Source organism: Osmerus mordax, chromosome 5, assembly GCF_038355195.1.
Source record: "Osmerus mordax isolate fOsmMor3 chromosome 5, fOsmMor3.pri, whole genome shotgun sequence".
NCBI classification, from domain to species: Eukaryota; Metazoa; Chordata; class Actinopteri; order Osmeriformes; family Osmeridae; genus Osmerus; species Osmerus mordax.
The window spans coordinates 15,974,175-15,988,834 of record NC_090054.1 but is presented as its reverse complement, the minus strand read 5'-3'; the positions used below and the strand labels follow the sequence as shown (position 1 = coordinate 15,988,834).

The 14,660-nt window shown below is 48.5% G+C and overlaps 1 protein-coding gene across 1 annotated transcript in view; it reads right to left on the bottom strand.

Moving 5' to 3' along the window:
• Positions 1-14,660, bottom strand: part of LOC136943206 (adhesion G protein-coupled receptor A3) — an 80,345-nt gene that overhangs the window by 33,227 nt on the left and 32,458 nt on the right.

Sequence of the window (14,660 nt, the reverse complement as noted above, 5' to 3'; positions counted from 1 at the left end):
CCAAGGCCAGATACCATGGATTTTACTTATTGAGAATGGGAATAAAATGTGGTCTCTACTAGGTAAATTAGCAGAAAAAAGAGAGCCATATTCTGCCTCAAGAGAAGATGTGTTTCTAATGATGATCATTACAATGATGATGACAATATCACTAATGCTGTTGACCTGATGAAGAGGATGTGATAGACTCCAGAGTAGTCTAGTGATGACGACGCTCACAGCACAGCCAGAAAAACCGAGAGGGAGACATCTCCGCTCTGGCCGGAGAGCGCTGACGTGACAGCCCTAATCTGGGCCAGCTCCTGTCACCGCGCCTCCTCCGGCACCTTCGCCTGGCACAGGTTCATCTCCGGTACACAGCCTCAGGAGCGGGCCGAACGGGCACCCTCCGAGCCGCCAAAGGGTTTGGCGGAGAGCCAGGCTTGAAGAACCAACAGGGATGCATTAGCAGGTCTGCTGACCCAACGGCGAGGCGATAAGTGACGTCTAGATTTGTTTGTCGCGCCAATTAGAATGGGATCGTGTGCGTCGAACGAACGCGAAACAAGCGTCTGACCATGTCTCTTTTACCGTCTGTTACGTTTGGTACAGTATACAGAATGCTGTGATAGAGGAGGACTACGAGACTGTCTAGGGAAGCATAAAGGAGTCGGCCTGGGTGGGCTGTGATTGACTCTCTTGTAGATTGATTTTTTGTGCTTGTACTTGTTGGAGCATGTACTCAATGATTCAGCTCCCTGACACCACTTCCTGTGGGTGCTGTGACCGTCCACTGGCGTATTCCCAAACAAACATGCAGTATGTGCACATGCTCAAACACACGCACGCACACACACACGTTGGCCTCGTCCTTGTATTGTGCCACTCCAAAGCATCTGCCATAGTGTAGTAGCTATTAACATGAATGCCGAATCTCCGAGCCTTGAATCTCCTCATGTCCCATTCTCCACTTGACTACAAGCAGTGGGAGTCAGTGAAGAGAGATTGCAACATAAAGGCCCTCCTCCTTGACTCCCACCTCTCTTATCTAGTCACCGTGCTGTTTAAATGCCCGCGTGTTTCAGCAGGGGTCAGATTACTATCACACATGTGAGCGGGTGTGCGTCCGTCTAGCCAATATGTGTGCGTCTAGCCCGCGGAGTGATTTATACCAGCTGGCATCTCTACGCTCTCAGCTGCTGTCCCCTTCATCTGGAGAGAGACACTATCTGGCTCGGTGTCTGTGTTCCCCATGACCTCCCGCTGTCACTCTTCTGGGAGCCCAGGTTGTCCTTCTCACCAGATTAAGGAGCCAGGCCTCGAACGCCTCCTAGAACGCCTCCGCCACAGGAAGTCGAAAAGGCTCCTCCATGTCCTTACATTTACATTTACATTTAGTAATTTAGCAGACGCTCTTATCCAGAGCGATTTACAATAAGTACAGGGACATTCCCCCGAGGCAAGTAGGGTGAAGTGTCTTGCCCAAAGACACAGCGTCAGACGCATGACCGGGAATCGAACTGGCAACCTTCGGATTACTAGCCCGATTCCCTCACCGCTCAGCCACCTGACGCCCTGTCCTTGTTCATGACACCCAGCTGCAGCTTGGTCTTGTATATGTATCATGCATGTACAGCCACCACATTGCCTGTAAGTGGAATAATGGCAGCCCAACTCAACCAACCTGACCAAAGGGCCCGAGGGAGTCTTCGCATAAGGGGTTCATCCGGTTTGTTCCGGAACACTTGGCATTGGGGACGTTCCACACCGTGCCCCTCAGAATGGATGTCACGTACACTCCCTTCGTTCTCATTAATTATTGTGGAGAAAATGGGCACCATTACAACTCATTACCAACTCTGCTATTAGCATACGATGTTGGTCTTCTTGGGAGGCCCCCCCCCCTTACCCATCCTTCCCTCTTCAGCATAGCTGGCTGAAAAATACGGCATTCCCCAGAAGAATGTTTTAATATATAAGTGAATTATCAGATGCCAGTTCATGCTATGTGCCATTCTCGCTGAGCATGTGAGCGCAGACAAAAACAAATGAGGTGCTAGTGGAATAGATTCATCTTAAACAGGGAATACTTTGTGTGCACACTACGATGGGCACATTTCTCATTTTGTACCCATTAATATTAGAATGCCGAATTTGTCATCAGGAAAATGCCTCAGAAGCAGTTTGGCTGAAGAATATTTACGGGTATGTTCTATTGACATTCTTCTCGTCAGAGTTTTTTGTTTTGAGCTGGGAAAAGGGAAGAGGGTCAAATACACGCATGTGAGCGAGAGACAGAAAGAGAGAGTACGCGTGAGAGGAAGAGGAAGCGGAGAAACGATTCACTGAGGCCTCCTCAAACAAGCAGCTCAAAGGCAAATAAAGTCAGCTGCAAAACTGCAGCCTCCTAGGAACTGATTTCTTCATGAAAAATCCTGGTTGGAGAGAGAGATAGGAAGAGAAATCGACACAGAGAGAGAGAGAGAGAGAGAGAGAGAGAGAGAGGGGGGGGGGGGGTGAGAGAAAAAGGGGGGGTCGGAGACATAGAGATAGAGAGGGGGGTGGAGTGGGAGAGAGAAAGAGAGAGAGATGCTACTGCCGGTCTGGTTTGTGTTACGCTCCAGGGATAGACCTGCTTTTCCATGTCAGTATAAATGTAAATTTCACCCAGTAAACCGCTCCAGGCACCTCTTCCCCTTGGATCCAGAATTAAGGTGTGAGACTCAGTCAGGGGTAAATGTAAATGTGTGTGTCTTACTGTGCTGTGGATTTGTGTATCGATGAACAACATGGATGTATGTGTGGATGTGTGTGCAATTATGCCCCTGCACTGTTTTTTGACAAACTGAGACGCATATTGTGTCAGTGCCTCCCTACAACGCACTGGGCCATACATGAACGGTGGGCACATTTGAGCTAGGATAGCTTTCATTGGCAGGTGTTTTAGTGTGTCCATGTGTATGTGCACGGGGGGTGGGGGAGGGTTTGGGGAGGAGTCCCCACATGCACACCCCTCCTCCATTGTTAGTGGGCCTGTGGCAGGCAGATATTTAAAGATACTTTTATGGGTGTGGTGGCAATTGCGGTGCCTCCCTATCTTCCAGGCCGAACATCATTCCCCCTTATCTAAATGACCTTCCCTATGCAGCCCTGCCTCTGTGGCCTGTTTTAGAGAGGGCTGTGAGACCAACCCCCTGCTAACAACATACACCTGCATACACACACAAATAAACACACAGACACACCACCACCAACCTTTACATTTCCCCAGGGCCTAGCTCTTCATTTGAATAAAGAGCAAGACAGAGAGAGAGACAGAGAGAGAGAGAGAGACACACACACAAGTGTAATGACCCCCCCCCCCCTCCCCCAACCTCCCCTTCACCACTGTAAGTATCCCGTTTCATTAACATTGAAAGGCTGTGTGTGTGTGTGTGTGTGTGTGTGTGTGAGCCGGTGAGCTGAGCCAAGTATACTCCTGGGGCTGTGAGACCCTGATAAGTGTTGTTACACACCCCGGTGTCTGTAAACACACCATGTCAATCAATGTCCCCCGAGAAGAGGAGGCTGACTGTGTCCAATTGAGGCAAACGGACAGTTAAAATGTCTCTCTTCACCTACTGACTACTGGTTGCAATTGGCTATTGCCTAGGCCTTATGCAACAGACCAAAATGACACGCTAACGGCGTGGGTGCAGAGATACCATCATACTGTAGCGTGATCCTGTCCTTCCACACAAATAGAGTAGGTCGACCTCACAGGATGATGAAACGGAGACACTGCGCTCGGTCGGCTTGTTGGCTACTGCAGGTAAACGCTGGTTTCATGAGGACTCATTAATCTTCTCCAGAGTGTGTTTGACCCTGAGGAGGCTCCGGCGAGGTCGCTGGGAAGCTGGGGTTGGTGGTGAGGCGTTTCCACAGCATCAGAACCCATGCTGCTAGCTGAAGCACCCTCCCTAGTTACAGCCCTACAAATGGGCTAACACTTTCAAAACTCGGCAAACACACCGCCTGTTGCTAACCATGTCCACAATTCCCCATGCCCGGAAGCAGGCAAATACTCTGCTGGAGCCTCACTCAAAGCAGAATAGGTCATGAATTAGAGAACCATGGGAAGCTATGGGACTGAATGAAACAGGCCATTAAGCTAAAGATAGAACAATTAAAGAACATTCTTGGAGGACAGCTTTACAAATATCTGCTAAGAGAACTACAGAAAGGATTGACAGGCCAGACTCCATGAACTGTACATTGACAGCCTTCTACAGCTGTCTGTTTGTACTGTATATAACTGTATCTGGGTCCATAAACCAGATAATACATCTTTGATTAACTTCAAAATAGCAAGGGTGGTTCCAGTCCAAGCCTGTAGAACACGACAGGAAGAAAGTCCTTGACCTGAGCCAGGTCTCGCTGGGAAACACCTCCATAACTCCCCTTTTACAGCTTCTCAGTGTTAACTGGCAGTTTACTGTTGTGGCGGCGCTAACAGAATGCACTGCTTTCCTGCGATACATTATTCATTAGCTCAGGGGAGCCAGGCTTGTTTGGTTTAGCTTCCCCTGGTACACAGCCTCTCTCCCAGCCCCTGTTCTCACATAAAACCTTAATCAACGCTCTTCTTCACCCAAAACCCAGATTTGCCGTTGTCTCTCTCTCTCACTCTTTCCGCAGCGGGAGTGAGGAGATGAAACGCGGTCAGGTGAGTCTCTGTTAGCCTCTGACTGGGTTTACTGAAACAGAACCGTCTGATTAGTTGGAATTAATCAGATAATGGATTTTAATGAATAAATTATTACTGGTCATTACCTGAGGCAACCAACATCACCAGGAGGTAAAGAGGCTTGAATGAATGACTGAAGACGGATTCTTATTTCCTGTTTTAAGACAATGAATCAGTTACTTAGCTACAGTATTGCAGTTGGCATAGATTTGTGTGAAAAAAACTATTCTGTTATAACAGATTCTGTTAAAAAACTGTATTCCTTAGTACTTGACCTTGAGAAAAGTGTGTACGATTCTCAACACACATTTACACTTCTGTTCCAGGCTACCAATATGAAAAAAAAGAAATTGGATCACATCTAACATCAATGTTGTCTGCGGTATAAACAAGTGGTTCACTCACAGGACTGGAATAAAACGATTCACCACGGGAGCATGGATATCAGGCCTCAAAGACCTGCCAATTGGGATTTGATTTGATTCTTTCTCCTATATCAAAACAAGTCTACCTTGAAACACTAGCTGTCTGGCTGGTTGGCTGACTGTCTGGCAAAGAGAAAGGAGGGGGCTGGGCCTGAGCTGGCTCAATCAATGCTCAGCAAGTTAAACCCACATCATTGGGAGCCAATTGACTTAATTGAAAAGCCATCTTGAGAGCGGACATGGCGTGCTATAAAAATCTCTGGTCCGTACGGAGGGTGTGATTGGAGTGCACTTGCCCAGATGTCTGATGGAAAGAAGACTGGTGGAGAGAGCAGGGAAGACGCCTGGTGTCTGGCTGGGCGGCGGCTAGCGGTGGGTAAAACTGATTTTTATTGAACCATTAAAGCGCCCGTCGGCCGCCAAACCTAATTTGCGGCCTTTGTTGCGTTGCCACCATTAGCCGCTAACAACCTTGTCGCTTCAGGAGCAGCTCAATAAGAATAGAGTGAAAAGACAAGGGCGAATCAGACAAACACCTTATTCAATCTTGGCAATTATTCTATCGTTAACATTTCCACTGACTCGTACTGCATGTCAACACAGACAAAAAGCACTGATCAAAGACACTTTGAGTGAAATCTGACACTGAAAGTTAGACGTTTACTGTAACAGGCAAGCCTTCATATCTATGAATGTAATAGAGAAATTGTGCGTGTGAGCATGTGAATGTGTATGTACGCAAGGCATTACTGCTCTCTGAATGACAGGGGGGAGCCTCATCACCATAAAATGCAATCTATTAAAACTCAGCCCAGACAGAATATCCTCTACATTCATCTCAGACTGTCACTCCCTATTGGCCGTGGAATCAGGCAGCCTGTAATATGATGGGACAGGACATGGCAGGAAGGCTAAGAGAATAGGGATATCCCTGCCACAAATGGAGCACAATCTATCCGTTTGTCAAATACATTCATAAAGGACCTGGGGTAAACCACATTGACCGTTTGTCCTGTTGTGGTGAATCTACAACACACATGACATACAGCAAGAACATTCATAAATGGAAAATGGATGAAATCATGGACTGACTGGTGCTGCACCCTTACGGGGTATTCAAGTAATACCCAGTCCCATTTCTACTGTGTTCCAGCTAGCTGTGAGACAGACAGGATAGTCGGGGGATGTGGGATGAAATACACACTGTTTGCATTTCCATGGCTCCATCCCACCTAGGGTAATCAGTAATCACCCAGATCTATTCAAGTGTCCTCTAAAATGCAGCCATAAGCACAAGCATATAGAACAGTTTGTCATCTGGGAGAGCAGCCACTTGTCTTTTCATCCTGCTCCCTCAGTCTATTATTGTTCCCTATGACTCCCCTTCACTCTCTCTCTCCTCATTCTCTTTCTCCAAACCTATCTGTAACCATTTTTACCTCTCTCTCTCTCTCTCTCTCTTTCTCTCTCTCTCCTTTTTATCTCCCCTCCCTTCTCCCCTCCCCTTCCTCTCTCCTATTCTCCTTTAGTCTACGCCAGGAGGACGGAGAGCCCAAGTGCCTTGAAACAATGTACCAATCATCAGACAAGGACTGTTCCTCGCGTCTGCTCTAAGCCGCTGGGATTAGCCAAGCGCTGGGAGTCCAGCGCCGTCCCTAGTCCAGCCTGCAGACGGACAGCAGACCGAGACGAGAGGAGATAAAATCACATCGCTTTAATGACCGTACTCCCACACACACACACACACACACACACACACACACACACACACACACACACACACACACACAGAAGCAGCAAGGCACTGCCAGGGAGGCGCCATAAGGGGCCGCAAAGTAAAGTCTGCCGTGCTCCAAACAAACACAGGAATAGGATTTATGAAACGATGGATGTCAAACTTGCACCATTTCTGACGTCTTTCCATCTGGTTCACCGTTTCTTTCTCTTCTGTGTTCCTCCTTGGCTTCCTTCATCATCCTCACTCGATCTCTCTTTCCCTCTGTCCCTCCCCCCTTTCCAGGACCCTATCCCCTCTCCCATGTGTGCTGGCTCTCATTCTCTCTTCTCCTCCGTCTCCCTATACCCTCTACAGGAAGATGCACTTTTCAATGGCGTTCAGAGGTGGATGCGCGTAGCTATTTACATTTACATTTAGTCATTTATCTTATCCAGAGCGACTTACAGTAAGTACAGGGACATTCCCCCGAGGCAAGTAGGGTGAAGTGCCTTGCCCAAGGACACAACATCAGTTGGCATGACCGGGAATCGAACTGGCAACCTTCGGATTACTAGCCCGATTCCCTCACCGCTCAGCCACCTGACTATTTCCCTGGGCCCTTGTGTCACACCTGCAAAGTATCATTCGGTGCGTCTCCGCGGTGCTATAGTTACCTGGTCAATAAACTAACAATCATATGAGTGCATGCTCTTTTGTTGTTGTGAGCAAACAATGTTTACTCAAAGCCAGCTTTCTGTCACCGGCACCATCTCTATCTCTCTCCCTCTGAATCTCTTCCCTCACTTTTTCTCCGCCACCTGGTTTCCCTCCATCAGTTGAGAACAGTTTTTATCCCCTTATCAGCCTCTCATGAATTATCAAAGCCCTACTGTCCACACTGTAGCAGCAATCACACCTCGGTCTCTCTCTCTCTCTGTCTCTCTCTCTCTCTCTCTCTGTCTTTCTCTGTCTCTCTCTGTCTCTCTGTCTCTCTCTGTCTCTCTCTGTCTCTCTCTCTCTCTCTGTCTCTCTCTCTGACACTCTCTCTCTGACACTCTCTCTCTGACACTCTCTAACTCTTTCTCTAGGCTCTCGGAGAAGGTCTGAATCAAAACACGGTGCACATACAAGAAGGCATAACCGCCCAGTCTATGTAGCAACCCTGTGGGATGCAGGTCGCTTTATCTTCTAAAGGAAATCACCTCAGAAACATGGAATCCAGCCCGGTGTTCCTTGAACTGCAGCTATGAGGGAGAAAGCTCCAGCAAGGGGCCTTGTTGGCTTATGAATACAAATGCTCCGTAAACTTTGGCATTCCAGTCAGGTGTGCCAGCCTGAGGGGGTGGAGTAGAGCAGGATGAATTAGGGTGGGTGGGGATGCTCGCACACCTCAGAGAAAGCCCCGGTGCCAGACTGGCTCGGAGCAGCAGAGAGGGTGCCACACTCCAGTGGGTATGTGAGAGGGATGGTCTGGGAGAACAAGCTTATACGGGAAAAGGAATCATTTCATTAAAGGGCCCCACTCTCCTTTCTTCCGCTCTGTCAAACCTATGTCGTTTGGCTTGTGTGCGCGTGTGTGTGTGTGTGTACACCCTATTCGGTCAACACCCACCCCTCTACCTCACCTCCCTTTCCCACCGTAGGGAGAGGAATCTCCTCTACGCTGTGCTCTCCCCTGCTCCGGCCCTGATAAGACATTAACATTCTGGTCCTGAGCAGGAGGATCAGCCTGCACGCTGTAATTACTGCAGTCCTCCGCTGCTCTGCGTACAGCAGGTGGCTATTACACTCAACACGGCTGACCATTAGAACAGACAGGGAGGCGATGGCAATATGGAGGATAGTAATATTGACAAAAAGGCAATGGGCCCAGGCGAAATGTCTGTTTGCAAGGGCGGGAGGCACTGTGGACCTTCCATCAAGCTCTGTGGTGATCACAGATAGTGTGTAGGTCTGAGTGGGTAGTTGGGAGATATTTGGAGTAAAGAGAGAGAGAGAGTGGGTGGAGAGATGGGAATGGGTGGGCAGAGTAGTGTTTAAATTATAATGAGAAGCAACAATGGAGTTGGGAGATTTCTGTTGTAATGCTGCAGAATACTGCTGGTATGTGTGTGTGTGTGTGTGTCTGTGAGTGTGTGTATGATATGCCGTACTTCACACATTATGTTTCATGTAAAGCCTGTATGGCCTAAATATGTGCAATGGTGACACAATATAGAGATTAGCAAAGCTTCCCAATGTCCTCAAAATGACAAAGGCCCTCATGTCTGTACTGCATGTATTTGCCTACATGGACATGTGTGCATATACATGCCAGTGTTGAAGAGTGGGAGAGATCGGCACAACAAAAACACTTGCAAGGAGAAAACAATATTGTTTTAGTTAATCCTCAATATCGACAGAGAGAGACTTTTAGTGGCTGCATTAAAAGCAGCAGCAGTGTTATTTCAGGAAGAGATACGTATGGGGATAATCAGTGAGAAGAATAGAACACCCTTTCCACACCCTCCTTAAACAGGCACTGAGAACGCAACGAGGTGTTACTGTAATTACCAACTCCACAGCCTCGTACACACTCCACACACACACACACACACACACACCAACTCCACAGCCTTGTACACACTCCACACGCACGCACACACACGCACACACACACACACACATACACACACACCAACTCCACAGCCTTGTACACACTCCACGCACACACATACACACACACTGCCAGTATAGTAACATTTCAATCTCGTTAATCTAAGAATTTTAATTGAGGGAAAGGCAGACGCTCGCAGATGGCGCCCATGCAAACACACACCGCAGAGCAATTAGAAAATGTCCTCCTTCTCCTGGTTCTGGGTATTAGAAAAGACTGCTCCTCCGCAGCCTGGAGCACTACTTAGGTAGATAGATGGATTTGATGAGAGAGAAACTGAGAGTGTGTGTGTGTGTGTGTGTGTGAAAGAGAGAGAGACCGAGGTAGATGTAGAGAGTGAGAAAATAGAGAAACAACGCTGGGAAAAGAGAAAGGAAATATCAAGAGACTGCCGTGGTAACATTAAATAGCCACAATGGATGGGAGAAATGAGTGAACGTGTGTGTGTGTGAGTGTTTCATCATTTGCGTGCGCAGAAGTGTGTGTCCCTGCGTACGGTACATGTGGTGTTGTGATCGTTTGTTGCTGCACTTGTGTGTGTGTGTGTGTGTGTGTGTCCCTTCACGTGTGTGGCTGTGCCGCATGTTTGCGCTACTCCCAATGACCCACAACAGCCTGTTCTTTTAGAACTTAATTCTTTGTTAATTTCACTTTAATTACCCCACATAGCCAGAGAAGGAATGCATGAGGCGGCTTGCAGAGCATAAACAGAAGCAGAAAAGGGGGTGTGGGGGTGGGGGGGGGGGGGGTGGGAGGTGAAACTAGGAAAAGAAAAAAGAGACAGACTGAGACAGCCACTCCAACTGTTCCCCAGCTTGAAGACGGCTGCAAGGACAGAGGGTGGAGAGAGGAGAGGAAGGGAGAGAGAGAGAGAGAGAGAGAGAGAGAGAGAGAGAGAGAGAGAGAGAGAGAGAGAGAGAGAGAGAGAGAGAGAGAGAGAGAGAGAGAGAGAGAGAGAGAGAGAGAGAGAGAGAGAGAGAGAGAACAAAGACATAAACAGAGATAGAGATAGAGATAGAGAGAGAGAGAGAGACAGAGAGAGAGAGAGCTGTGATTTGTAGGCCAGTAGCAATTGGTGGTAGATAAAGCAGGACAGAGCAGATAAACTAGCACCAGGGACAGAGCCCCAGCGAACTGGCCCAAAATGGTGCTTTTAGCCATTTATAGGAGAGAAAACGAGAGATAGGACAGGCAGGCGGAGAGAAAGACGGAGGGAGGAAAAGAGATAAAGACTTTGGAAGGAGGGAAGGTAGAAGGTTACATTAGCCTCTGCCACATAGAAAAGTGCCGTGGGTCAACTACTTTATACTTCTCCATTACTGAGGTCAAGGGTGAAATGTGCCACAAAAGGCGGGAATGTGACAAACGTCTTTAGATCATTTTCAGTCCCAGACGTGGACAGCAGCTCATGACTGAGGTGATTTGAGCGCACGGCGCAGGGTCTGCACGCGTCTTTACACAGCCTCCTACGAGATCAACGTTCAAGGAGTGTGTGTCACCAAAGTCGACCTTTTGTGACTGACTGCCAGCCAAGGGCATCAACAACATCTGCCTCTGTGACAGATCTGACCGTGAATCAGCAACATGTCAGCCATGACATCCACCCCCCTGCCTCCATCAGGGAAGGGGTGGGATGGGTTAGATAGAGAATCGTGGAAAAATCCAGAATCCAAAAAGGGCAAGTGCTCCCCTGGGGGCCAGGGTGCCCCCCTCTCAGGTACTCCAGAATGTGATAGAGGGACAACTTGGTCACTCCACCCTGGACAATACTCTGCCCTAGATGCTCTGCCATCCTCTCCTACGTCCATGTTTCCCCCTCGTCCTTCCGACACAGAGGAAAGCACATTTCCGCTGTCCTTCATTCGGCGGAAACGGACGGATCTCCCCAAGGCCCCAGATTTCTATCCATCTATAGAGCTCCTCTACTTCCTCAATCTCCACCCCCCTCCCCCTTTCCTGTTAATCTCTCTCTGTCTCTCACTCTCTCGCACCATCTCTCCGTCTGCCTATAAATCCCCCTCACCTTTTTTTTTTTTTTTTTTAATCTGTCGCTTTCTCCTGTCCTTCCAACCTTTTTTCATTCTTTCTGAATTCCATCTGCTCCCTTTCTCCCCCTCTCCCTCTCACCCCCTCCTCTCTCTCTCAGTGCTCTGAAATGTGTTTAGCATTCAGGCCCTCTCACTGCAGCATCACTGGCCTGTGTTCTAAATAGCAACACTAGGAAGCGGATGCTTTTCTGGCGGGAGAGAAAACGATTGTATATGTTGTGCTGGACACAGGACGAGACAGCAAGCGCACACACATCTACACATAAAACACACCCTGGATCCAGACGGATGACATCCGCGTCCTGTGTTGTGAATGTACATGACTTCCCCTGTCTCTCTCTCAGCAGACACAGGTCAACATGCTTTGCAAACAGGCCTTCACAGGTACCCATTGCAGTGGCTTGGTTAATACTTTCACTGGCCTCGACAAACAACATAGGTGTCGGTATGTAGTCCTTAAGTGCTCACGTAACGAAACAACATCCAGCTATTTTCGTAGCCATACGCAAGAGAATAGGTCGATTTTATTTTTTATTTCTGCTATAGAACACGGGAAAAGTGGGTCATGTTTTGATTTGTCTGGGTGGCACAGCGTTGGTGTCTGGGACCGGGGAGTGTGCTGCTGTTGTGGTGGCAGCACCAAATCCCTACACCTGCAGGGCCCAGCACTGGACATCCAGCATCATTCAGAACCGCTCCACACTCGTGCAGGACCAGGAAGAGAGGTCTGGCACCACCGGGGAGGCTGGGACGGAGAGGTGCTAGCTGGGAATTAAGTTCTTAGCAAACAGCATCACATGAACCAGAATCGTGCAGTCTTCACTTTTTGGTTTCTGATCGACTTATAACACCTCAATTTTGAATCGAATTCCGCATTAAGAACGGCATTATTTCAGGAGCGTAGGCAGTTTTGAATGTTTCAAAGCTCTTAAAATCATACTGCTATGATCAGATGCACCTCAGCCTTGGGATCCTACAGTCCACTCCAGTACAGTCATGTTCCCAGTACACGTGAGACAATCAGTGATGACACTGACTCAGCCTGTGGAATGGAGACAACTCTGTATAGTATGTGTGTACACAGAAGGTCTAAGGGATCTATCCATGGCTGGCAGAGAGTGTGATGCACCTGCTATCCGGCTATTAGACATGCTGTTTGAAGGATGAGTGGCAAAACTAACTAAGCACCACGGTATTGTTCGAGGGAATATGCGAGTTGTGTGCGGCCTTTGAGTGAAATTATTTTGAGGGAGCTTGCAAACCAAAGTCCTGCTATTTCAGACTTAACCAATCCAATTAGCTACTGCAGCCAGACATTTCAGAACCAAAGTGAGTGGTTGGATATGGTGTCTGAGGTCTGGCACATGCAGTGTGTGTGTGTGTGCGTGTGTGTGCGTGTGTGTGTGTGTGAGCACACCCGTGTGTGAGCGGACGCCAGTGTGCGTGGGTGCACACGAGCACTTGCCTGCCTGTGTGTGTGTGTGGGTGTTCTTGTGTTTGTGTTTGTGTGGTATGTGTGTGAAGAGGAGAGACTGAAGTAATGCCACTGTTTGGCTGCGGGTGTCGTGGGCCCAGCATGGACCATATGCTGTGTGTGTTAGTCCAGTTTAACCTGGCACAGTGCTAAACAGACCTGGGCTAGTGCCAGAGAAAGACAAAGATCAGACAGAGCGACTATAGAACAGCCGAGGTAGAAGCACTGGGCTTCAGCTCCTCAGCTCTAACCCAGGGGACAGACTCCAGAGAAGGAGCTGGGAGAAGGGAAGGACATGTTGTAGAAGTCTTCCCCGTCTTACATAAACACAGACTTGGTCTCTTCAGAGAAGGAGGGTAGGCAGAGAGTATAATGAGTGTTTGTAGCTTCATGATTATTTGAAAGATGTTTGTGTGCACACAAAAACCCCACACAGAAACACACAACCAGGGAGGTAAACTGGGGCTTCGATTTTTAATTGCTTTCAGTGGGCCTTGTGCTGCAAGATGTCAGCAAGGTCCTTCATCACCCCCACATCCACCCTCCCACCACCAGGAGGTGGTGTAGCCAGAAGCAGTACTGAAGCCCCAGCCATTTGTTATATGCCTCAGAAAATAACTTTCTTGTTTGTGACTTTCTGTCAGTGCTTGTATCATACAAGTTGTATGCAATTGTATGTTTGTTTGTTTTACGATGTGTCTATATATTCTAGATCTAAATTCGGTTTCTTAAAACATCCAGAGCCCAAATAATTGCGATTGCCGACCTGAAAACGTTGTCCCTAGTTAGTTCTGTGTGTGAGGGCATTCTATTCCTATACCACCACTGTCAGCAAGAGAGGTTAGGTGGGATGAGGTGAGGAGACGAGAGAGGCCTTGCCAGACAGCCAGTAATTGGGGGGCCTTCCCATACGCGCTGCCACGTTGGAGGCTTATACTCGCCGAGCGAGGACGACCACAGTGCCAGGGCTTAGGAAACGCCAGTTAGGAGAAAGAGAGAGAGAAGCGGTGGGAGAAAGGGAAAGGGAGAGAATCATAGAGAGAGAGAGAAAGATCTGGCGGCGGCCTCATCCCAACCCTCGGTGGCCCCTGCGTTGTTGTGCAGTCCCTCTCCATCACTTCCATCCGGCCCACAAACATGCTGCTTCACTAGCATCGGGCAGAAGTACATCAGGTTCACAGTAATTACTCGCAAAAAAACTAAATCTCTCTCTCTACACCCGTAAAGGTCTGTCAAAAAGTAGCTGCAGTAGATGAGAACACAGGAAGGAAAGTACTTTCTCTCTCGAAAGCAATAGAGTGGGAACAACAGGGTCCTGGTCTCTTTCACAAACGCGCACGCACACACACACACACGCATGCATCATTTAAACGGAAAAGGGAAAAAAAACACAAACGCGCACACGCACCCGACACACCCCGCACAATAGCTGGAGGGTGTAACTGTTGAAATATCGCCGAACAATGCCAGCTCAATGCCAGGGGAGCAGACTGTGTTGCTCCTGTCTGCATATGCAGGCTGAAGAGTGTCCACTGAGGTGACGTTTGTCATTTGGAGACAGCTCTGAACCGGAGGCATGACCAGGCGCGGCCTGATTTAAAGTGACAGGGACACAAGGCCGCCGTATCCATCACG